Consider the following 25,579-nt stretch of genomic DNA (forward strand, 5'->3'; position numbering starts at 1 on the left):
TTATTTTAGTTGTGATGGATTGTAATTACTTTCGAAAAATAAATATATTCTATTCTATTCTATTCTATTCTATATATTGCGTATCGGTCGACATTGATTAAGTCATAGCATTTGAAGCACTATTACTAAATGAAACTCTAAGTGCTACTGATTGTATGAAAGAAAACATTATTTTATAAATTATTTCCCTTCTTCATCCCTTCAGCGTAGAAATTAAAATCCGCCAAATGGTAATGTACCTTATGCAAAGAAAATCTATTTTATTACATACATGAAAATTTTTATATCTTAAAGGAGTATTTTATAAATTTTTACAGCTTACAGTATGCTTTATAGTATAGGGACATCGTAATAAAATAGTAAAAAAAACCAACTAATGAGATACATATTGCATGAACATCAAGTTATAATGGACATAATGAGTTCGTGAACTTAATTATTTAACTTTGTGTCCACTACACAAATTTTTACTAAGTTATGCTATATTAAACTAAACTTAATACTGTCATATTGTAATAAATTATGACACACACACACACACACACACACACACACACACACACATATATATAATTTCAATAAACATTGAATCACAAAAAGTACTTGCTCCGCCGGGAGTCGAACCCGGATCTCTCACTTGCCGGGTGAATGTGCTACCATTACACCACAGAGCACTTACTTTTTCCGATTCAATTATTTTGTATTTGGCCGTATCTGTCACATATGCGTTTAAATAAGCAATATATATATATATATATATATATATATATATATATATATATATATATATACACTGGAATACGTACCAGTGTTTATGTTATCCAACGTTACAATATGCACAACAAACACTGTGTTTTAAATACTAACGATATTAGCTCGAGGGAAGCTGGAACATGATAACATTTTCTACTTTGCAATAACCATCCGATTAACAGTTAAGCGCTCGTCAACCAACCAACGAAAAAAACCTTATCAAATTATAATTTATTACGTGAAATTTGCGTTTTAGCAATGATCAGCTATTCATGATTCATGCAAACAGAGGTACCATAACTGTTTGGTTTTGCACCATTCTTCAACATCGTCTAAATATTTGCAGAGTAAACAATGGCGCTCGTATCAAGCATTTGTAGTGCATATTAACAGTTCTTAATGAATAACACAGCATCTGTTTCTAAAGTACGTTTGAAATTGATTATGAGCTAAAATTGTGTCAGTGGCGGTATGAATATTCATATTCAGAACGCTTTGAACTTTTTGTTAGATATTTCAGAGAAATACAGTGTCACTGTTGAGCGCAATATTTGTTAACAGCAATTTCTGAAGAATTTTACTCAATAACAGTTTAAAGTTTATAGTTGAATTAATACAAAACTGTCACTGGTACAAGTAGAAAACAGAGGAGCAAGAGATAATACGGGAGCTAACAAACCGTATATTTTACAATATTCAGGAATGATTAATAAATGTTGAACACATTCAAACTGGTTTACTCATTATATTGTCTGTATAGTTCTGTTTTATATTTTCTCCAATGTAGGAATATATCCACCAATTTCCATATCTTATGTTACTATATTAAAAAAGAACACCTGCTAGATTTTTTTGACATATATAGAACCTTAAATTGTTAGAATGTCGGAGATATTGCACTTAATGAAAAAGAATTTTAAAACTGTACAAACCATTACCTTTAGTTAATTTGCAACTCTTAGAGGTATAATTATCTAGTTTTAACTACGCAAAGCGTTACACAGTGATTAAATTTGAATAATGCACTACAGAGGTTAACAGATTACTATTTTAGTGGAAAAAATATGAAGCGTAGAACTCTGTATTGGTGGTGTATTTATATATCGAATTTGTATTTACGCCTTGGTCCCGTTTGGGTTTCAATAATCACCCGGTTATGGTGGTGATACACCATTTAGTAACGTGCAAGAGCTAAACTAGTTTTGTGTAATTAAATTTGAACTAATCTAACTTACTGAAACCCCTACTGAGAAAACTTCAAACTGGAGCAGCAAATTGTGTTTACTAAAGAGTTATTACAAACCAGCAGCAACAAACGTGTAACAGTTGAGAGGCATAAGTTATTTGTTGTTCCCGGCTTCTGCAAGCGTGGAAGCAAACATCTAAAGTGATCGAGCTGGTTTATGCGTTGATGTATTTAGTTAAAAACAATACATTTTAAATTTTTATAAAAATTACAAAATATTTGTTATATTGTACATTTGTTATAAATATACTGTTTTGTGTAACTTTATAAGAGTTCAATAGGGGCCATTTTGTTAATATTTAAGTAAATAACAACTTTTTTTAGTTTTTCCTCTTATTAATTACTACTTGCGTGCAAAGGTTAGCATCTGTAGCTTTAATATTTTTATATATAGCTATTTTTTATACAAAATAAAAAATGACAGCTAGTGAGTAAACAACACATGTCTCGACCTATGTTTACAAAACACATTTTGTTTTGAAGTTACATGTACTATCAGCGACAGTACCATTTTCTAAACAATCTGTTTACGCAAACTGTTAAATATCTTGTAGAATTTTATCCACAGAGGTACAAACTTGTATGACTTCTTGAAGGATTTTAGTTTATAATAATTATATCATGTAATAAGACGAACATACTTACTTTAACCATAAATGTTATTTAAATACTTTTATAAAGTTGTTTATTTCATAATAGTAGAACATTTACATGTTTAAAGTGCAGTCATGGGCTCACAATGCACTACTCACATTCACTAATTGGACAAGGTGTGTTTTACATTATACAGGACATCGGTCAAGGTTACAGAACAATACATGATAGCAATGTAGGCTAACAGTCAACTGACCGAGGCATTCATTATATACATTAGCATACATGAAAGCTGTATATGTGATAGGAAGCTATATATCTACTTCCGTGTAATCTTTCTTAGAGGAATTTATTATTCCTGTCACGATATGATAATAAGGTGTGCATATTTGTATGTATGTATACATTCATCAACCTAAAATTTCAATAACATTTCCAGGACAGTATTCTCTTAACATTTATGTTCTAGACTGTATACTGGAAAGATTGGTTATCATTCGGTACTGTCTCATGAAATATAAGTTCATACAATATAAAATTATTAATACTTCTATTATCATATAACACTTGCGATCTGTATGTGAGTGTAAATCGTGGTGATGCTGCACAAAATTTTAATCTTGAATCTATAAAATATAGTTACACACTCAGATAATTAATGCAAACTAGTGTTTCCTCATAAGGAAAACATTAAATTGTTTACAGACACAAGGAAAAATCTTAAGAATATTTTTAATCACCTCACTCGGTTTTGCAGTTTAACTATAAACCCTTTAACCTCTGAGGTTTGTTAATTTTCTTTTCACGAACTTATTTTACCTCTTAGGACATTACTATTACTCAAGTCTCTTTGCTTCGCCCCAATAGACTTTACGTCAAAAGTTAATAAACTACGCATAATTTATCCAAAGGAATTTAATAAGATTCGATATTAGTGTTGCAGTAGAATATTATACGTCCCCTCTCTGAGTAGCACTCCGGGTTTATGACTCTTTGTACTACTAGAATTTCACTACATTTTATCATGATTCCTGAAGTACTACTCACATTCAAAGCACTTTTACAAATGTTGTTGATCAAGTAAGGTCGAGAATATTTGAAACTAGTAGAGTCAGATATATAAACCACAGAATTAATATTCCTTTAAATAAGTCACTTTCTACATAAATATCTTTATCCTGTGAGTATACAGAGTGAAAAAACAGAAGATTCCAAAGTGATTCTTAGGGGTCTCCGATGACTAAAGCAATAAAACCTACACTTATGTAGATGCAACAAATTGTATACAAAACTATAAAAACTTATTTTAAGTATTAATGTGGAGATGGATTGAATTGAATTTAAGTCCTTAAGCTGACATTACTTCATAAGCAGTAAGCTGATAAACCAGAGAAAAGTCAGATACGTAAAGACACCTGTAATTTCACAATCATTTATAATCAGACATTGAATGATTCTAAAATAGTTCTGAAGATCAGTATCTCCTGCCGTTTCAATTTATTATATTAAGAATTATAAAAAAAATTAGTTTAAAGAATTTATAAAAACCGCACGGTGGCATATAATATACCAATAACTCCTAATTAATTGATATAAATTTTAATTATTTTCAATTAAAATAACTTTAATATTACAAATTTTACTTCAATAATAATGTCATAATGCAAAGGCCAGTAGAGAGTAATAAACTTGTGCTCTCGTAGACAAATGGAAACGTTAGTACAAAGAAACTCAACAGCTGGGTACACTCGATCTCTCAATACAAATATATTAGACTTCTAGCTTTTCTTACATTTTGTTTTGAGTTATTCTTCCACTTTTAAATAATTTAATATTTGTTTCGTACAATGATTATAAATTTTAAATCTGTACTTTGTCTCTAAGAATATAAACGTTCCTTATGAACTGGATGGGGTTATTGTCTGTGTAAGTACTTGAACAGAATATACCAATTCGTATAAGAAAATATAATGTAGTTATTTATTACTTACTGTAAAGAATTTGAAACAATGTAGAGGTCTTCTATTATGTTACAACAATATATTAATACAATTTTTTTGCTTTATATATTAAAAAAAAATATTGTAAAATCAATATTAAAAATTTTTTTTACATAATTTCTTACATTTAATTTCTTTAAATCGTTCTTTATACACATTCCGGAAAAAAAGCTTATTTTCGTAGGTTTTGCTATATTTCACTTGGTATTAGTTTAAACATATCTTAGAAATACATACCTTTCTTTTTAAAAATTAAAATATTTGATAAAGGTCATAAAGTAACGATTGTAAGCTATTCCTTTGAATGATTGTTTAGCTGTCTTTATATCAAGATAAAATCTAGTTCAAACGACTATGACGGTCCTTAACCTTACTTTTGACTCAATAACAGTTAGCCTATTGTCACGCGTAACTTTGGAACTTTTTGTAATATAACTTCTCACAATGTACTGTTATTACAAAATCAAATATACCTGACAAAACAACGGTCTTGAATTATTAGTTGCAAATTGCAAGATTTCGTCATGAATAAGTTCTGTTTCTAACTGCCAAGAAACATAACTTATCATTCTTGATTTCATACTAGATCATAACCTGCCCAATACTTGCGTGAAGTTTAATGAATTCTTAAACTTTTACAAATTAATCAAACAAAGAGTGCAGTTTTCTTTTTCACTTCAGATAATGACTATTTCATCATAGAACTTACCCTTAAATATTCTGGTGTTTACTTCTTTCTTAAGGTTACTCGACTGGTGTCATATATGTACGTTGTTTGACTAAGGTGTATAAAGTAATTTGAAGATTGAAAATAAGTTATACATTTTTGTTTATTCTACTTACTTTTGCAAGACCGATTAAATAAGTTACGTAACTAAATAAAAAACCTTGATACTGATAATGTATCTGAGGTTTCTCACAGTGAGGTTTCCTTCAATTGTAAATAAATGTTGTATTTATTATACTAAAGAAATGCCGAATGAAACTGATATCAGATAAATATTAAAAAGTTTTTCGGTACTTCGTTAAGATATTGGAGTAAACTTGCTGTATTATTGTTCCAATGTGACGTTGGAGCTCTTAACGACGTCTAATATATGGTACCTATGTAAATGTCAAGTTTTGATACGACTCTGAATGCTGTGAGAAGTCTGTGGTTGATACTCCTACTCCAGCTGTCTACAGCCATACGGCAGTAACAAGTGAAATAGCAAAGTTTATTACGTGATTAACCTGCCATCTATACTAATCTCAAATGTATCTGATTCTAGAATAATTCCTGCTTTCACTATATGTTTAGGTAACACCAATTATTCTGAGATTGGATTGTATTTTTTTATGTATCTTTCGTAACTGGAGGATCTTCATTATTGAAATTACGTCGCCACATTAATAATTTCTATTGGATATGAAACTAAAGAAACGTTTGATACTTTGAATATTAAGAAAAAGTTATAAAAACTTCTTGGAATATATGAATCAAAATTTAAGTCATAGTGAAGAGTCTATTGGACATCTCTAATGGTTAAACTTCCAACGTCAGATAACTAGGACATTAACGGTTTCCCATATATGTTTTGTTGTCAAGTATGAAAAAGCAACTGGACCTTCCAATCTCACGTTTATGATGTGGCTGACATTCGACACGATGATTAAAGTAAGAAGACTTATGTACAAATATGATTACTTTAAGTCCTATAAATGTCTGCCTGGAAAATTAACTAAAATATGATAAAAATTTAACCCTCTTTAACAATGCGTCGAGCAGATCTATCTTTGTAAGGACATGAGGGGTATCGAACAACATTTACAGAAGTGGGTAGTTGTGCCCACGTGTCGATGTGACGTTACAGAAGTAGGACATAACGGAGTATCAAGATGCATAGCGCGCGTGGGCGTTCTACTTCATTGTTCTGCTCCGTTCTGTTGCAGTATAAATAAGGCCAGATTCATTGGTAATATATCAATCTATAAAGATGGCTGAAACTAAGGATAATTTCCGAAAATATTTTTAATGAACAACACTCAACAGAGTGCAAGTCCGCTTCATCGAAGCTCTGGGAATAAGGCTTGGGTATCAGTACACGGAGACCCCAATCCACACCGTGAAGAACTGTTCGACATCCAACCACTCTTTTTGCGGCGGGTTTATCCGGACCTCAACTTTCTGCGAGGGCTGGTCAACAGCGATATAGACTGTCCTGACCTTCTGGGAGCTGTGAATTTCTCTGTCCCGAGAGGGACTCGCTCGAAGTCAGTTTTCAGTAGGCGTTTCCAGCCAACTAATTATACTCAAAACCACGGCATATCCAGACTCCTGAAGACTGGCGAAGCGGCTTCATCCTCCGTCAATTTCTTCGGGAATTCTTCTTTCAGGACGGATGTTATTGGTTTCCTAAGAGACTACAAGTGATGCGTGGTGCATCAGCTACGTAGTCTCTGTTTTACAATTAATTCCTATATGTTTAAATACCTTGATATTGTTTTGCTTGGTTTTTGTTTTGTTTGTATACTTATTATCTATTGCTGGTTTCATTCGGATCTACTTGTAATATTTGTAAAATTGGTGTTGTACCGTTGAAATAAATAAATAAATGAACGTCTGCCTGCCTAATGTTAAATAAATTAATATTATTAATAAAGTAAAGTTTGCTTTTACAATAATCCTGAACATTAAAACAGTTTTACCGCTATAATGGAAACAAAAATAACACATCCAGAGATATACGGTTTTATTAGACCACGAGTGATAGTGGCTTCCATGGTGCTTAACGAATAACCAAAGTTAAATAAATGATTCCCATTATTAAACAACAATAATTAACGATAATTGTATGCATCTAACCATTCGTTGCAACAAGTGGGTAATTAAAATGACCCGCGTGGTATTAAGCTATATGTACCATACATTTTTATAACCCTATAATATACTTTTGAGGATATTTTAGTACATTTTATAAAATGACAAGGAGTTGCCCGCGGCATCGCACGCAATTTCCTGTTGAAAAACAGTACAATATATTCACGTGTTCTAAACATTCCTGAGATAACTGATAGCCGTTCTTTGTAAGCCTCTGAGGCGCATTATGAAGGCATGAACCATATTTCCTGCCTCTATTATCATATGATACATATGATAATATTACTAATTATTACATCAATCCCCTAACGCAATGGATTCTACAGTGTATTTTTGTTAGCCAACCCATAGCTAACTAAAAAAAAAAAAAAACTGAATATTTTGCCCAATCGAGAGCATGCCAAATGAAATTGCCTGTGTGTAAATTAATACTTACTATATAATTAATACTGCACGGATTTTTTTCTACAACCTAAGGTGCAAACCTGTGTGAAGACTTCTGGTTCGTGTGAACTATATTTATGACGCTAATGATGGGTTTCCCTTCTTCCCAGGATAAACATTTTTTAATGGTTAAATTATGGCCATTGTATTTTACTTTGATATTAGTGTTTTTCCATTGCTGTTTAGCCTCTTTTCTGACTACTATATATATATATATTATATATATATATATATATATTATATATATAATTATTTATATATAATTTCAATAAACATTGAATCACATAAAGCACTTTCTCCGCCGAGAGTCTAACCCGGATGTCTCATTTGCCGGGTGAATGTGCTAACATTACACCACAGAGCGCTTACTTTTTCTGATTCAATTATTTTGTATTTGGCCGTATCTGTCACATATGCGTTTAAATAAGCAAACTTACATATGATCGGGAGACCAAATACCTGTCAAACGACTTTAATTTACATTAAATTGAAAAAAAATGGCAATAGCCTTATTTAATTTCAATAAACATTGAATCACAAAAAGTACTTGCTCCGCCAGGAGTAATTATATATATATATACGTACACAGCTCTGATAACCTCTCTTTTGTAAAATGACAAATAATTTAGGTTTAATAACAGTGTATAAATGCAAAGTAAATGTCATACTACTGTTTTTATTCAAAAATAGAATGATAACAGATGATTTAAATTTTTAGGCTGAGGTGTCCTGCGAAAAACAACAAAGTTTATAAAGGCGCAAGGTACACGTTTATGTACTTTATTAAAAGTGGTCAAAAATTCGAGCTCAAAGTTCAACCATAAATGATTTATTTTAAACACAAATATACATCTTAACTTAGCGCCTTCAAAAAGTGTTTGGCTACATAACATGTATAACAGTCTTGTTTTTGCAGTTTCCATTGTGCAGGCGCTTTGACAGCTGTGATCTGTGATTATCAGACCTACTGAATATGCATGTAACATTTTGTATTAATCGGTAAAGCCGTTTCGGAGGAGTAAGTTAACTAACATTGTTACACGAGATGTATATATAAGTTAGCTGCGTTTACATGTACATCCATTTAACTAATAAATATAAAAATGCCTGCATAATCGAGTAAAATAATACATTATAATTGTTAGACAAATAAATTTAAAGTTAAATATATTAGGGGTTCAAGGGAGATATGTGGAATGTTTTACATTTTATTTTCATCTTTATTAAGCAATCTAGATATACTTTTTAAAAACACATGCCAATTATTAAATAAGTTATTAATCAACTAATTAATATTATTATCTCATAATAATATTTCCCCTAGTCAGTATTAGAAACCACAATTTATAACGAAATTCATTCCTAAATAGATGATCTCAATATGGAATGCATTTTAAAATTGTAAATGTAATCACTTCTATTATATGTAATGGATTCTATTTTTCTGTATTCTTATTAGAGATGGATAAAACTGAAATTAACTTTAAACTACACACAAGACCATTGGAAAGTAATAAATACATTGCGTGATCAAAGAGTGCAGAACAGTACGAGTATTTCACAGCGTTTAACTATTTTAACTATTTTAACTTTATGACACATTTTGTTTGATAAAACTAAAAAGCGTATTCTTATTATGAAATTCACAATCTTAAACAATCTATTTTCACGAAATATTTTAATGAGCAACATCTTTGGTTGAGGTAAAAATGGTTGATCATAATATTAACTTATTATTACTTATGCAGTGAATGATTTTTTGTTTTAGAATCATTGTTTAGTTACATTAAACAAATTGGAAAAGCGCTCTTTATATTGAGATATAATATATAGATCACGTTTGTATGTTAAGGTTGTAGAACGAACTCACTTAGTAATTGGGTGAAAAACTCAAATTGTAAAACTTAGGGTAAAATTCATGTAAAGTAATCCAAAATAAGTATAAACCATGATAAAAAATATATAATGATAGAAAATGTGCCATAATTAAAAAATATTAATTTAGTTGCAGACGAAAAGTCACAATTATCATGAAAACTTTTGTTATAACATTCAAACACATGCGATTTACTGTAAAAGTTTTAATGTGCATTAAGAAAACTTTTATATGAAGTATGTAAATGCTTGGTGTGCTTTGAGTACTAATAAAAATATGCGTTCAAGTGATCTGTAAACGAGAAGACCGTTCTTGATTTTTGGTACTATTTGATAAACGTCGCAGCGTTAATCAACCAAGCAGCCATGCCAAACATAACCTTATGAAAACAACTTGTATAAACATGCCCTTTTCAATGATGCAACTGTCAGTTGTTTCAACTCATGTAAATGTTATTATCAGTGTTTGCTTTTGCTCAATTCTTCACTTTTGCCCACATATTGGCAGAGTAAACAATGCTACCAACATAAGCTTCAGGTAGATAAATACCTAAACTGTACTATTTACATAACGGTTATTAAAATACAGAGGTTTTCTGATATTCTAGAGAAAAACACAAATGCAATGGTTCTATTTTTGTCTATTAACCATATTTTGCATTATTGCGTGGGTAAGAAACATGCGGCTACTGGATATGAAAACGATGAAAGACAATGAGAATAAAATAAAATGAAATGAAGAGTCTAGATAGTGCAATTTTTAAGTTTCATATCTTACATAAATTGAATATTACAAGAAAACAATTTAAAGCGCTGTTTTATGATTCATACTTTGTCAGACTATATACATATCAAATTTACTTAATCAATCATTAAAACAATGCTTCAAAGATAAAACTGGGGTTTTAAGTAAATTTATTGAATAATGAAGAACTAAACTGAGTCGTTAAAATAACAAATTTATATTAGTAAATTAATCGTTTATTATCACAAAAATCTATTAATTTGTGATATAAAACTATAGTATACAGTTACAATATTGATTAAAACCGATCCATCTCACTTTTGTCAATTAATATTTTACGAATTTAAACAAATTCGTTTTAACAAGTGAACATATAACTATAATATTATACGAAGTTAGGTAATGTTAAATTCGATTCAACATTATAATTACATTAGAAATTAACATTCTAAAACTACTACTATTATTTTGTTGCACTTGTTGATCTTCAAAAAGAATAGAACCTCAGTAAAAGTTAAAAATTTTAGAGTTATTTTTGCTACAATTACAAACGTATTTTAAGGATGATACGAGCCCTTTAAAAGTATGTAATTGAGAATCATGTAAAGAATTGCATTGCAAAACAATACATTTTAAAATAAGTAATGAAGTTTGAACAATTACACAATCCGATACCAAATCTATATTTTTGTAAAGTAAACTACACTGCAGGTTAAATCTGGTCTAAATATAAATTATACTGGAGTTTACAGTGTTATTGGAGAAAAGGTGGAGCGTTGAACTCTATATTGTTGGTGAATTTCTGGATCGCGTTTGTGTTTACGCCATGTTCTTCTTTGTGTTACGACCCGTTTATGGTGAATCACGCAATATCAAACGACATTTTGTTTAATGGAATTTGAAGTAATCTAACTTACTAAAGCTAGTGAGGTGGAAACTTCAAGATAGAGCACCAAATTGTGTTTACTGAAGAGTTATTACATTGTGCAAGTATAATGCAGCACAATTATCTGTAATTGGACGCGGTTATGCATCCCTAATCCAAACCGCAAATGTTGAACTTTCTATTTTTGTTCTTTTAGGTTCGTTACAATAACTATTTTTTATTCAACCTGGGTTAAATCTAATATTACATATTTTTTAATTTGCCTTTTGCTGTAAAACCTCAATTCTTGGATACATAATAAATTTGTTAAAAAATGTGTAATTTCATAAATAGGCAAATACACAAAAAACTATTAATTATATTTTATTTTGTAACCTTTACACTATATTAATCACATGTGGAATTCAAATCAAGATTATGAGTTTGATGTAAAATCTGTGTGCTACCGAATCTGCTCAAACATATAATTATAATTAATTGAATTTAATCGCAACCGATATTTACAGTCTTATATCTGGGACTTTATTTAAGTTTTTTAATATTTCTTATGATGGAACATTCACATGCTTTAAGTCAAACAAAAGCATACACTGCTCTCTCCACCTTCACTGATTTGGCATGTTGCAGTTCACATTACACAGGACATCAATCAAGCTAACAGAACAACACAGGATAGCAATGTAGGCATCAACGGACACAAGATCCATTGTATACTTTAGCATAATTTTGACAGGAAACTATATATCTACTTCCGGCGTAATCCTCCACAGTTTACTATATTATTCTTATCACGATATGATAATTGAATCATATATTATTTTATTAATATGGTCACTTTTTTAGGACAGGACCATTCTAACTTGAGGCTACCAGACTGCATACTAATTGGCTACCTTATCAATAATTGAACAATTGTATTCTTTTGAACAATTGTATCTTACAATGCTGTAAGATTAATACTTATAAACGTAGTATTCGGCTATAACCAAAAAATATTCTATGAAATGGTTTTAATTGTTTACTGTTATATAAATGACATGCCCATTATTTTTGGGACATCATGGATGTAGAAGTAGGTTAGTAAAATTGTATAGTATTCATCATATACATGCTATATGCAAAAACCAAACGAAAACTGAAACTTAAGTTTCCCGTGTTCCTTGTAACCGTTACTTGATGAAAATTGGCCGAAAAACGATTACTCAAGGGACTGGAAAATTTGCCTTCTATCTCTTTGTCTTTGTGTATTTCAGCAGGATATCTCGAGAAATATTTAATTGTAGGATATATATTGGGATTCGAATTATTTCACATAGAATATCAAATTCTATGAAAGTCCATATTCTTCCATGAGACCACTCTCCTTAATCCTTATTTTATTCTGTTGCGTAAAATACGTCTAGTTTAATCTTGTTACTAAAGAATAATAGATAATAATAATTAAACTATTTAAAACAAAGTTTTAACACTAAAAATAGTCGGTATAAGTAAAAATATGGTAGATTTCAAAAACATGCACGAAATATTAAGCTATTATTTTAAATCTTATCAAATTCTTGTTAAATGTTTGACCGATGTGAATAGATAAAAAAAATCTATAAATTTGGCAATTACATAATTATGATAATGATAACGTATTCTTTAAATCATTATATTAAAACTATTCTAGCAATTTAGAGGGTACAAGTTATTTTGCATGATATGAGAATATTTAGATATTCTAATGTATACGTCCACGTGTCATTCTAAATAACATGGGTACAAAAGAAGAATCTTGTATCCAGCTCGATAAAAGAACTTCAATTTTACGACAGTGAGAGTCGACTCTGTCAATTAGTCAATACCCTCATCAACGCCATAAAGTTTGGAACCCATGTCAGACTGTTGAAACGTTTGATTCCTTAGTCAACTAAATATTAATCATTTACATGATAATGCATATAGGTGAAATGTATATAAATCAATTATAGAATGCTTTTATGGTAACCTGTCTAGAATAGTATTTGTCAGAATCTTGAAAACATAAATGCCTGAGCATTATTTGAAGCAATAGTCGTATACAATATCATTCATGATCAACCTGATATCAAAGTATATTCCAACGATTTTCAGAAGATACGCACAATCTCTGTGACATTTGAGGCCATCATTCTAAAAGTTGTAGAGCAAAGTTATTGAAATTAAATTAAAGCAGTATATTTTCTTGAGATAGAGCTATTGAAAGTTTAGCTGCAGTTGTAGGTCCCAAAAATGTGTGCTATTTCAAAATTGATTCAGAATTGCTCGTCGGACAGGAAATAATCTCATCAGTGATTTCCATGCCAAAGATATAAAACATTGTCATTGACATAAATCAGTAAAATGCTACACTGAGGATTAAGCCTTGTGGGCCACCATAATTCAAATAAATCACTTCACAGAATATTTTTTAAATTAGGAAAATTTTCGTATGTGGATTTAAAATAACCAAAAACACTCCTAGATGGACGCGTCTTAAATGAGGAGATTAGGATTTTACTTTCTGGAGATGTGCAACGTGATCAACACAATGGAATGTTTCTAGAAGCCGAAGCATTACTGTTATTATCGTTTGGACATAAGATATTAAAATATACGTATACTGTGTTACTTTAAAATACTGTTTTCCAATTTAATATCGTTCAGGAGATATGAGATTTTCTTCAGAATGGTGTTTTTAGTGTTAAGCCTATACTTTTTTATGTTTTTTGCTCCCTAGATTTTTTACCACTAATAACGTTGTTTTGGCCAAAGTAGCCGTAGATGGCTGTACCGACCACTGAAACTAAGGTTGAAAATACTGACTTCAATTTCCGAATGCGGTGATTGTGACCACTCGGTGTTAAACGATCTCAAAGCACTATAGTTACAATATCCGTTACGGCTTAATACGCTTGATATATATTCAAATCTGACAGTTTGGTTTTATCGCCGGAATAAAGTTTTCTTCCCAATTCTTTTTGCGTTTTGAATTAGGATGATGATAGAATTACATTCTTTTGAATACAGCTTGAGCCCTACAGGTAAAACTGAAACTGGAAACCTATTGTTTAACATAAACTAAAAAAAATATGAACTATTTGCCTCATTTACAATAAAATATTTTACAATTTCAGCAAATAAACACTTGTTATAAATTCTTTCATTTTAAAATAGATATTACTGAAATATATAATTGAAAAATATCTATTTTGTTTATTGAAATTTTCATTATCTGTAAAAAGTTTTTAATAAATGATTCTCTATGACCTGGTGACAAAATATACTACATTAAAATTGTTTATTTAAATAAATAAATAAAGAAAGAAATCTGAAAACGTTGATTTTAAATAATACATCTAGACACCCGTAAATCATTTACAATCCATAACTGTGTTGTATTTAATTTGGCATGTACTTGACAGTCAACAAAAAGTAATAAAAAGTAAAATGAATATGTAGACGTTGCAATACTAAACGAGACAGCCTACGCTCTACAGAGGCGACGCGAGGTGAATATCATGGGTTTGAATTAATTTTCACGTGTCGTCTAAACAACGTCACGTATCTGCCATCGTTACCAATATCGTGTGAGTAAAAGTAACAGAAATTATAATGCATTAATACTTTCAGTAGCAGTTCATTAAAACGTTATACAAAGAATAACCCACATAATCTGTCCAGAGTCTGCGCATGGTATACAGTCATTAGAATTGTAATAAATTACAACAAAATTGGTAGAAACAAAATGTTGTTACAAAATTTGATCTGAAATAGAATCAGGGTAATTAATTATTGACCTATGTCGAAGTTAGCTTTTTAAAGTTGGCAATGTTCTTAACAAATCCTTAATCATTGGAATCAACCAATACATCTGAGTATGGAAGGACGAAACGGAACTCATTAAAAGAGTTATCGCTTACACAGACTGACAGACGAACTAATCTGTCACTTATGACCCCAAAATCAGTAGTCGTCTTCTTTGGATCATCAAAACGAATCTATCTGCCAAGTTTCAAGTCTCTGTGAATTTTCTATCAATAATTATTGACCAGATAGGAAGAGAGACAGACAGAGAACAAATGTCCCTCTGACCTTTAGACAGAAAAATAAATGCATTACCTTCTTTAAACAAAAAGGAACCAATATATATATATATATATATATATATAAATATATATATATATATATATATTTAACTATATATATATATGAAGTTTTCAGTTTCTGATACCTTTCTAACAAAAATAATAAATAAGCAGACAACAGACGATCCACTTGACCCCTAATTAGCATACTTCCAGGAACAACAAAAAAAACATTCGGTTTAAAATACCACACTTTGCAAAGAACTGAATGTTGTACGAGTAAAATTTATTAGAATAGTAGAAAATATTAGAATAGAGTATTTTTTCCATTAATGGAGTTTAAAAACCTTTTCAATTTAAAAAAATATTGATATCAAAATCTATCCTTATCGCACGAACGGACAGACCGAAGGACAACGACGTGATTTTAAGAGGTTCCCATATAGTCCTTAATGATGCTACACAAAATAAATAATATTCGTGTTAACAAACCAAATTTTGATTAACTAATACGAATTATAAATTAAAATTAATCCTTAAGAATAAAAAAACACAGTAGTGAAGAAACAAGACTTTTGAATTAACAGGAAACCATGATTGTCTTGCTACTAGAACAGGTAGTTCGGTCGGTGCTTAATGCAGTCGTGTAATGAGGATTGGTCTAGCAATACAACATACAGGGTGTTATAAATGTTTTAACTATCTCTGCGCCAGCCTAGAGAAACAACGTCTCCACTCGTCTTAGTATCTCTCTACTCAATTTGGTGGGCAATGTTTTAGAAATATCGTTTACAATAATGAAAAGTGCTGCAACATTACTTGTTGTCAACTTTGTTCACCAGCCTTTTTAAATATTAGTTTTTAGTTAGGAAATAATAAATATGTGTAATTCACTGTGGTATATATCCAAAATTACACTCCAATTTATTTGGTTACATGTGGTAGCGCTTTATTCTTCATCACGTGCAGCAAAACCAGGAACTATAATGGTTGAATATAAGGGATATTACATTAGTATTTCTCGTAGTAACATAACTCTCCAATAATACCTATTTCCGTGCGAGGTTTTTTGATTATATTTGGGTATATTTCTAAAAAAATATATTAGTGTAGGGACAGAAAGACAATTTGAACTATGCAAATTGGTTTTTGTTTAGAACAATTGCCAGCCTCTATACTTTCGGCACGGTTAAAATTATTAGAGCTTGAGGAAGGGTAAAAGTGTGAAACCATAACTTTTTCGACTATATTTTTCTTAGTTAAACCCTCAAAACCAACTTTTGCGCACGTAAATAAATGTTAAGGTAGCATCACCCACGTACAAACTGACTATCTGGCTGAAAAAGGTGAACTCAGCCTCTTTCTTAAACTGTCTTAGAGTGATACAACACAATTTAAAATATTACAGTTTGATGTTTTTAACTCTTAATATCTACCAATTTTGACCTCCATAAACATTTGCGCGAAGATTAATTTTTCTTAGGAGAAAAGCCTCTATAGATCTCAAGTATCAATAAGCTAGGTTGCGTGTTTGTACAATATTATATCTAAGCTCTCAGACTAAGAGAGCCAAACAAGTCACGTGACTTGTCCGCCCTCGCAAACGATTAGCAGTATTCCTGACTAGACGACATCACCGCTTCGTCAAAAGATGTCGTCTGGGATTTACTACCCATTAGGTTAAAAAAGTCCTCGGTCTATTTGCGATGTCCTACTTTACCCAGACTTGAGTGACAGCTACTGAGTGTATGTAGTGTAGTACTGTGCATAAATTTGTCGTTTTTTTAACTTCCCGTACAAGTATTTATCTGCCTTGCCAGCAAAGTTATCCAATGACAGCCTTTAATGCAGGAGACCTTGTTCTAAGACAAATATGTATTTTAAACTTACTTTTTAAAACATCAAATTGCATCCAAAACGTCACACTATTAACCATTAGCACTTTTAAAATTTTGCGTTGGCATCAAAGATTTTTCTTATCGGACTTTTATAAACTTTCATTTTCTCAAATGATAATTCATTTTCATGGTTAAATTACTTCAGCGAGTCTAAAATACTTTCTGGACATGTGATGTAGACTGGAAAACTTCTCACAGCAATTGTAAGGAAAGGTATAGTGATTTCCACTGATCTTGACCCGTTGCTCCTAAACGTAATTTTACTTTTCCTCCAATAGGGATGTAATACCAAAGCCAGACATAACAATTATGTTTCTTGGAATTTATGAGGTAACATTTAGTATGAATATTAAGTTAACCTCCAAGTCATCTTCCTCTAGTGCTGCGTCTGGGATCTGACGCTGTTACAAACTTGAATTCTGGAAACTGGAATCAATATTCATCTTAGGAGATCCAAAAACATTCGGCGAAGAAGAAGCTCAAAATAAAATCTTTACCACATTAGACACTTAGACTACATAATATAGTGTAACATATGTGAAGAGGTTTTCTCATTGTTTCATTAGGTGCACTAATATATGTTTCATTAGGTGTGATCATATATTACTCTAATATATATCTTGTCCTATGATAACCTTTCCCAGTGTGACCTTGGCTGGTTTTGTCGGCGTGCGAGAAAAATTCTGGGTACAGTAACAACGATGTGACGTAAACCTTGGCAACACAATAAAAGTGAAATTGTAATATAATTTTGGAAATTTGTCATTGTTTTATGCTACAAAAAACGTACTACTCTAAATGTCGAAGATTGACGTATTGATTCACCTTTCTCAGTTCCGGTGTGACGAGTTTGTGCTTTTGGCTCTTGACATCCAGTCTGGACTTCACGCAGCTCGACTGTTCGTCAAATTATAAAGTGACAATGTACTTTTACTAGTTTTTACTAGCTGTTTACAAAAGTCCTTGGATTTTAACGTAAGTGTCTAATATTTATGTTTTATTACTGTAAGCCTACAACCTGAAATGTACTCACATTCGAATTGTTTCACAATTGTTTGTCTGTTTTGTTGCTTACAAAGTGTGAGAAAACTGCCAATCACTTAGCCCTGTTAAAGCGTAAACAAACATATTCGCACTAAACCAGAATACATTTATCGGAAACAGTTTTAGTGATGTGGTTGGGACATATTACATGGACAGTATCAGACCACGTATGTTAATGGTTTCGAGAAATTTCTGTTATTAAATAATAAATTTCCTTTTGAGCGTTTTGAATGGATTTAAATCTTCCGGGAGGTAATCTCAAAGCAATATACCTTCTAGCTCAATATAGCACGTGTTATTGGTTTCGTAATACAGTTTGACGAGATTATTAAGTGACTTTATGTCTCCTTATTATGCAATAAACAATATTACTAACCAAATATTTAAATGGTTGTCACCCACTTAATTTAAATTGGTTTGTAGTTGAATGGATCATGTTATTTTATTATTATGCAGCCATTATCAACTAAAATCACTTAATAATTATCATAATAATAATAATTGTTACACAAACTTTAAGTACTTGTAAGAGAAATAAACGAATAAATACGCATAAATTTTTGCTTTGGCACTGCAATTATTTATTTAAAATATTAACAATAACCATGATAACATGGTCATAATTTCTGAAGTACAGTTTAATGTAAAAGTATCTCTAGAAAAACGAAAAAGGATCTTTATAAAAAGTACCCTATGATCACTTAAAACTCCAAACTCCGCTAAACGACTCCAAGCACACAATATATCAAATCTTATGTGACAAGGTCTTGACAGAAATATAATTCTCTTTTAAAAACTTACTTCGATCAGCTACGGTAACTGCAAGACTATGTGTAATATGAATTTTTTACTTAAGTATTCCTCCATCTGCTTTCAACATCGAAGACATCTCGAGAATGAAACGATTTATTTACTTGAAATTATTCATACAACCTCAGCGAAGCCTGTTGCACGCTACGTGTAATTTCACCTTAAATAAATAATAAAAAATATACATATATAAAAGAATCATGGAAATAAGTTTGGATTTGTATTAATTATGATTAAAATAAGATATAAACTATAATTCTACGACTAAAATGTGCTGAAAGTTTAACATAACTCTTATACGGTATCATTTCAGGTTGTTTTCCTACTGCCAGATCTTAAGAGGTCAAATCTATTATTATTGTAAACTTAAAAAATCAATCAAATCATTTTACTATAAATTTAATTGAAAATTTTTCCTAAGCTCTAAAAGCAAGATTCTGACCAAGTAAAGCAATACTCACATGAAGGAGTTCGGTGCAAGTCGTTCTGGTGTCACTCCTACTAACACTCTCAATTTATCGTACAAATCGCGGCAACAAATCAATTTATGAGGTATAGCTACAATTTCTTTGTATCTATAACACTCTACCGAGTAATTCACGAGCACTGACTGCCTGTTGGCACACCTTCACCCTTACGAGCACTCATACTCATTAGCACGCCTTCGCGGCTTTGAGCACTCACTATCCACTGTAAGGCATCACGGCTTTTGACTTACTCTATCCACTGGATCGCCTTCACGGCTTCGAATTTTCACTGTCCACTAGATCGCATTCACGGCTTCGAATTTTCACTGTCCACTAGATTGCATTCACTGCTTCGAATTTTCATATACATATTGCAAAATAAATATCTAGTAAATGAATTACTTACATAATTTAAACCTCCGAATAACATTTCTTACATTATTGTACTAAACTCCATAAACAGTCCTCAAGATATTTCCAGCCCTATCTATGAACGATAATTGCAACGATTAAGAATATAAATGGCACACAGCTCTTTTAACTCCATACATACTAAATAAAAAATTAATTAATTAATATTAAGTGATATTAAATTAATTTTGTTGTCTTTTTATAACAAAAAATTAAATTCAGAAACTACAGAGAAATCTGCATAATTAATTCTCGATGAACAATGGAGCAGAATGAGGATGAATTTGTGCAAGAACAGTTAAAAAAACATTAGTTGTGATGATGAGCGCAAAGGTTTTTGGGTAGAAAAAAGAATTTTATTTTATGCAAATTCGAGATCTAAATCCACTAAAATAGTTTAAGTCAGTCTTTGATTATTATCATAAAAGTCCAAGTGGGGGGAATTTTGTAGTTAATAACACATTAAGGAAAATTGCAGCGGTGTTTTACCGTCTTAATCTGAATGAGTTTGTGAAGTCCAATGTTAAAAGGTGTTTGTCTTAGCAGTAAACCTACTAACTGGAGGGACCGTGGTGAACTGCATGTAAACATTTCGACACATCCACTACAGAAAATCTACATGGATGTATTTGGACCTGTGCCTAGATCTTCAAGGCAGAATGAATACATCCTAATCATGGTGGATGACTTCACCAAGTACAATTGGATCGTACCTCTCAAGAAAGTAAATTCAGGTATGGTGTTGCAAGCTTTAGAGAGTAATATTTTTAAAAACTTTGGTTTGCTGGAAGTTATTGTGAGCGACAACTCTACTTACTTCACCAGCGAGGAATTAAGGGCAAATATTTTCAAATGGGGAGTGACTGCGGACTGTTTGTCACGGCTGTTTGATGACACTGATGAGGTTAATAATAAAGAGGTGTTGAAAGAACTGTCAAATAGTTCTGCTGTAAATGTGTTTACAAATAGTGTAGTAAATGTAACTTGTAATGTACATAACTTCTATCCTTTATTCCCCAATGATTTAGAAGTGGAGCAGAGTGGCGCAGTCAATATAACGATTTGGATTGTAGATATTACTATTCCAGAGTATTAATATTTCAATTATCAATGAGACATCCAAGTCGATTAATTATTAAGTTCAACATTTCAGAATTTTCATCATTCTATTATCCACAAAGAATTGACCAACCTTTCAGTAAATTTAAAAGTTCCTTTGGCAAGAAATAAAAATATTAATCAAATATATAAAACTAAAATCAGAGCTCTATTCTAAAATAAAATAATAAAGTTTTAAAATAAAAATCAAATACCACTTGGAAATAACTAAAATAAAAATTTTCACTTTTAAGTAGACTACACTCAAAATTCAAAATAAAAATTTAAACTTCTCCTTACACTAGTTGAACCTTAACTTTCAAGTCTCTGCTATTCAGATTATAACTCTCTCAAACAATTATTAAAGTTCAATTAATTACCAATTAACAATTCATAATAAAACAGTTTCAATTAAATATTAATAAATTACCAAATCTCAATTAAAGTTATTAACAAAGTTCAATTTTAATTCACTTTTCTTGCAAGTATGAACCAAATGTAACTTGTATGATTCTATTATGCTCTATTGTTTATCGAGAATTAATTATGCAGATTGCTCTGTAGTTTCTTAATTTAATTATTTCTCATAAAAAGACAACAAAACTAATTTAATATCAGATCTGGAAGACTATTTCAATAAATTTGGTGCTTACCTCAAAATCCCTCTCGGAAAAAATTAAGAAACACGGCGCACTCTAATCAACTTAATACACGAAAATAACCAAAAGAAGGGCGAAAATTATGAGTTGGCCGTTATATACTCCCCCCTCTAATCAACTCTGCTGGACATCCGCCGTGTTCTCTCATTGGTCCAGCTGTATCAAACAAAGAGAAAAATAGTCGTAACAAGACAAGTTCTAATCAATTCAAGGCAGTCAAGCGCCTTCCTTACAATTTAAAACTACCAGTACTAACTTGCCAAAGGATTACATTTTCGTTTTTACTCTGACTTTTCACAATCTAATTTAAAATTAAATCCCAATATTTCATTCCCAAAATCTTCATTTAATTTAAGTTTTAATAAAAAATATAAACCAATATAGCTTTAAAAACGCTATATGGAGATACTGCTATCTCTAACGCTGAACTACTATCAAGAATTTCAACGATACATAGTGTCCTTAGCTCCAGAGATAATACGGTGCTATGTTTTTAGGACACATGGTAGTGCCTTAATGTAATGAGAAGAAAAGCCGTCATGAGTATGACTTTTTAGATGGACAACAATACCTGGAGCAAAGTGCAACTGAAGGCTAGAAGGCAGTCTTAATCCATTACTTCTTACTTTAAGATCTAGCCCCTTTTACTCTGTAAAAGTATTCTTAAAATTTGCATTCTTTAAATTTGTTCAATATTTTTTAGTTTCTTCTGACGATTTTATTAAACAAGCACAATTGAATTTCATTTTATATAAGATTAACTTTCTTTTACTCACAAAACGGATCTTATTTAAGACGCCCCTTCATAGATAACATTTGAAAATTATAATCCCAAGTAAGGTTATTTTCTAGAACATTTTCTGAAAACAATATTGATTAAAAGGATTACAAACATTTAGGTCCTTGTAACGCTATCATGGAAGGTGTTTGAGGATAAAAGTATAAATAAGTTTTAGTTTTTAAAATAAGTGTCTGTTTTAGAAATCTTTACAGGACAATATTATCACAATAAATATGTAAACTTTAAAGCGGAAACCCCTATTAGCATTGCATAACAATTAAGTATATCTGAAGTGTCCCGTGAATTAAATCAAGTCTTCTAATTTTAACCTAACATAACATTACAAGTTCGTATCTTGAAAATCTTATTCTAATTCTACAAAAGGACATTTCTATATAGTATTACGTATCAGTTATAGGTTTATATGTTATATGATAATTTAAATTTTTTTCGCTACTATTAAAATAGATTTTTATTTCCTCTCGGACGGTTTTTAATCCTAGTGTGTGTATTTGCATTTTAAAAAACGACCATTATTTCTAGTTATATAATTTCTTGTTGGATAAACGTAATCACTTAAAATAATTTGAGTATTTACGGATATAATTTGAAATCGTTCTAGTCTTCACATTTTCCCCTGAAATTAACCATTTCCCTAGCATTGAAATATTTGAGTTGCCAATTATTATTGAATACTTAGAAACAAAAACAAGAACATATTAATTACTTATGATCAAGCATTAAATAAACTTAAACTTTCATTACAGTTTAGTGTTTCCAAATCAGTAACAAGTGCCCTGACGAGCGAAGCGAACTAAAGTAATAGACAAGTAATTGAGTCAAAGTCAATGGGTGGTTCTATTGAAACAGTTTACTCCACAACACTGAATACGTGGTGATTAATCGGTAATTAATAACAGGACATGTCAATCAATTGTTATAGTGGTACATTATTTAATTTATACTATTATAATGCTAATAGTAGAATAATTATACCATTTATAATAAATACATATATATATATATATATATATATATATATATATATATATATATATAGACTTAGTGATTATTAATCAGTAATTTCTTTAACCTGTATCATAACTTGCACCTACATTATAATTTTTTCTATTCTTCCCAACTATACAATATACAGGGTGTCCAAAAAGTCCCGGGTCGGTTAAATATTTTTCCAAATATTTAAAATAGAGCTACAAAACCTTACACAAAGTTACTGGACATAAAAATCTATTTTTATTACATATTCAGTGATCCGCTACATCCTCAGGGGGGCGGCCCGCTAGGATTCAGAAGAAAATCTTAAATGTAAGCATAGGTTGATATGCATATCAAATAAAAGGTCTTTATTAGTAGAGTACAGATCCGCAAACCCGACCTCAAACGGATAACCGAGTCAAAAATGACAGCCGTTCAAAGATGGCTAGAGTTTGCAACTTAGTTTAGTATAAAAATACACTGATGAGCTTTTTGTTTTTAATTTTACTATCCCCAAACTGTTTACAATTGAATCAGTCATTTGAGAAACACCTCATGTCCATTTTTTACCAATAATGAGTTAGACTTGAAATTTGTAGCTGGTGGCAGCACTGTTCTTGCTAATATTATTCTAGCCTAGAACAGCTGTTAAATGTTTAATAATTAATTGTTGTTGTAGAATAATAAGTTTCATTATTTCTGAGGGGTATTCCCGCAGGCAGTAACCATTCTTGCTATAGTTAGACGTTATTAGTGGCATTCTACTCGTTAGTAAAGACAGACCATAACAGTTTTTTACTCTTAATTTGTTTCAACTTAGTTTTATCGTGTCTTTGTTATGGCACTTAGTGAACGTGAGAGAGTTACCATATTAATGATGCGTGGTTGGGGGGATTTAACACGGTCTCACAGTGAAGTTCAACACCTATTCAATGACTCATTTCCAAACCGAAACCCAATATCAAAATCAACAGTTACGAGAACAATAGACCGTTTTGTAACTCATGGAACTGTCTCTGATCTTCCTAGAAGTGGTCGTCCACCAAGTGCAACCGATCAGGATTCGAGTGTGGAAGTTCTTCAGTCATTCATTGAGAATCCTCATGAAACGCTCAGATCGGCTGCAGGCAATCATGATATGTCCAAAAGCTCTATTCAAAACATTTTGCATAAAAATGGTTTCAAGCCATACAAATTGACACTGCATCAGGAACTAAACGAAGACGATTTTGACAGGCGTCTTGAGTTTTGTGAAATTATGACGACCATGTTAGATACAAATCAAATCCTTCTAAATGACATTGTATTTTCAGACGAGGCTACATTCATGTTAAATGGCAATGTAAACAAACACAACTGCTGTTACTGGACTGATAGTAATAAGCACTGGATGATAGAAGGTCACACGCAACACCCACAAAAGTTGAATGTCTGGGCCGGCATATTACGTGGAAGAATTGTGGGGGCCGTTTTTTATCAACGGAACTTTAGACGGAGTTTCCTACCTTGACATGCTCAGAAACCGTATAATACCAGCTCTTCGAAATATTGTTGGTGAAAACTTGGCTCAAATCTGGTTTCAACAAGACGGAGCACCCGCGCACTACAGGAATATTTTAAGGGATTACTTAAATGATATGTTCCCTCAAAGATGGATCGGAAGGAGAGGTGCCATTGAATGGCCCGTTCGTTCCCCCGACTTAACTCCTTTGGATTTCTTTTTCTGGTGTTATCTTAAAGACAGGGTGTATAAAAGAAAACCACGGGATTTGGAAGAATTGAGGAACAGGATCTTAGAAGAAAGTGGTTGTTTTGAACGTGAGGAAACAGGACTACAACACGCTGTGGAGGCCTTTTATCACCGATTAGCTCACTGTCAAACAACAGAAGGCGGCCACTTCGAGCATCTGTTGTGAAAAAGCTCTCT

Source organism: Homalodisca vitripennis, chromosome 8, assembly GCF_021130785.1.
Source record: "Homalodisca vitripennis isolate AUS2020 chromosome 8, UT_GWSS_2.1, whole genome shotgun sequence".
NCBI classification, from domain to species: Eukaryota; Metazoa; Arthropoda; class Insecta; order Hemiptera; family Cicadellidae; genus Homalodisca; species Homalodisca vitripennis.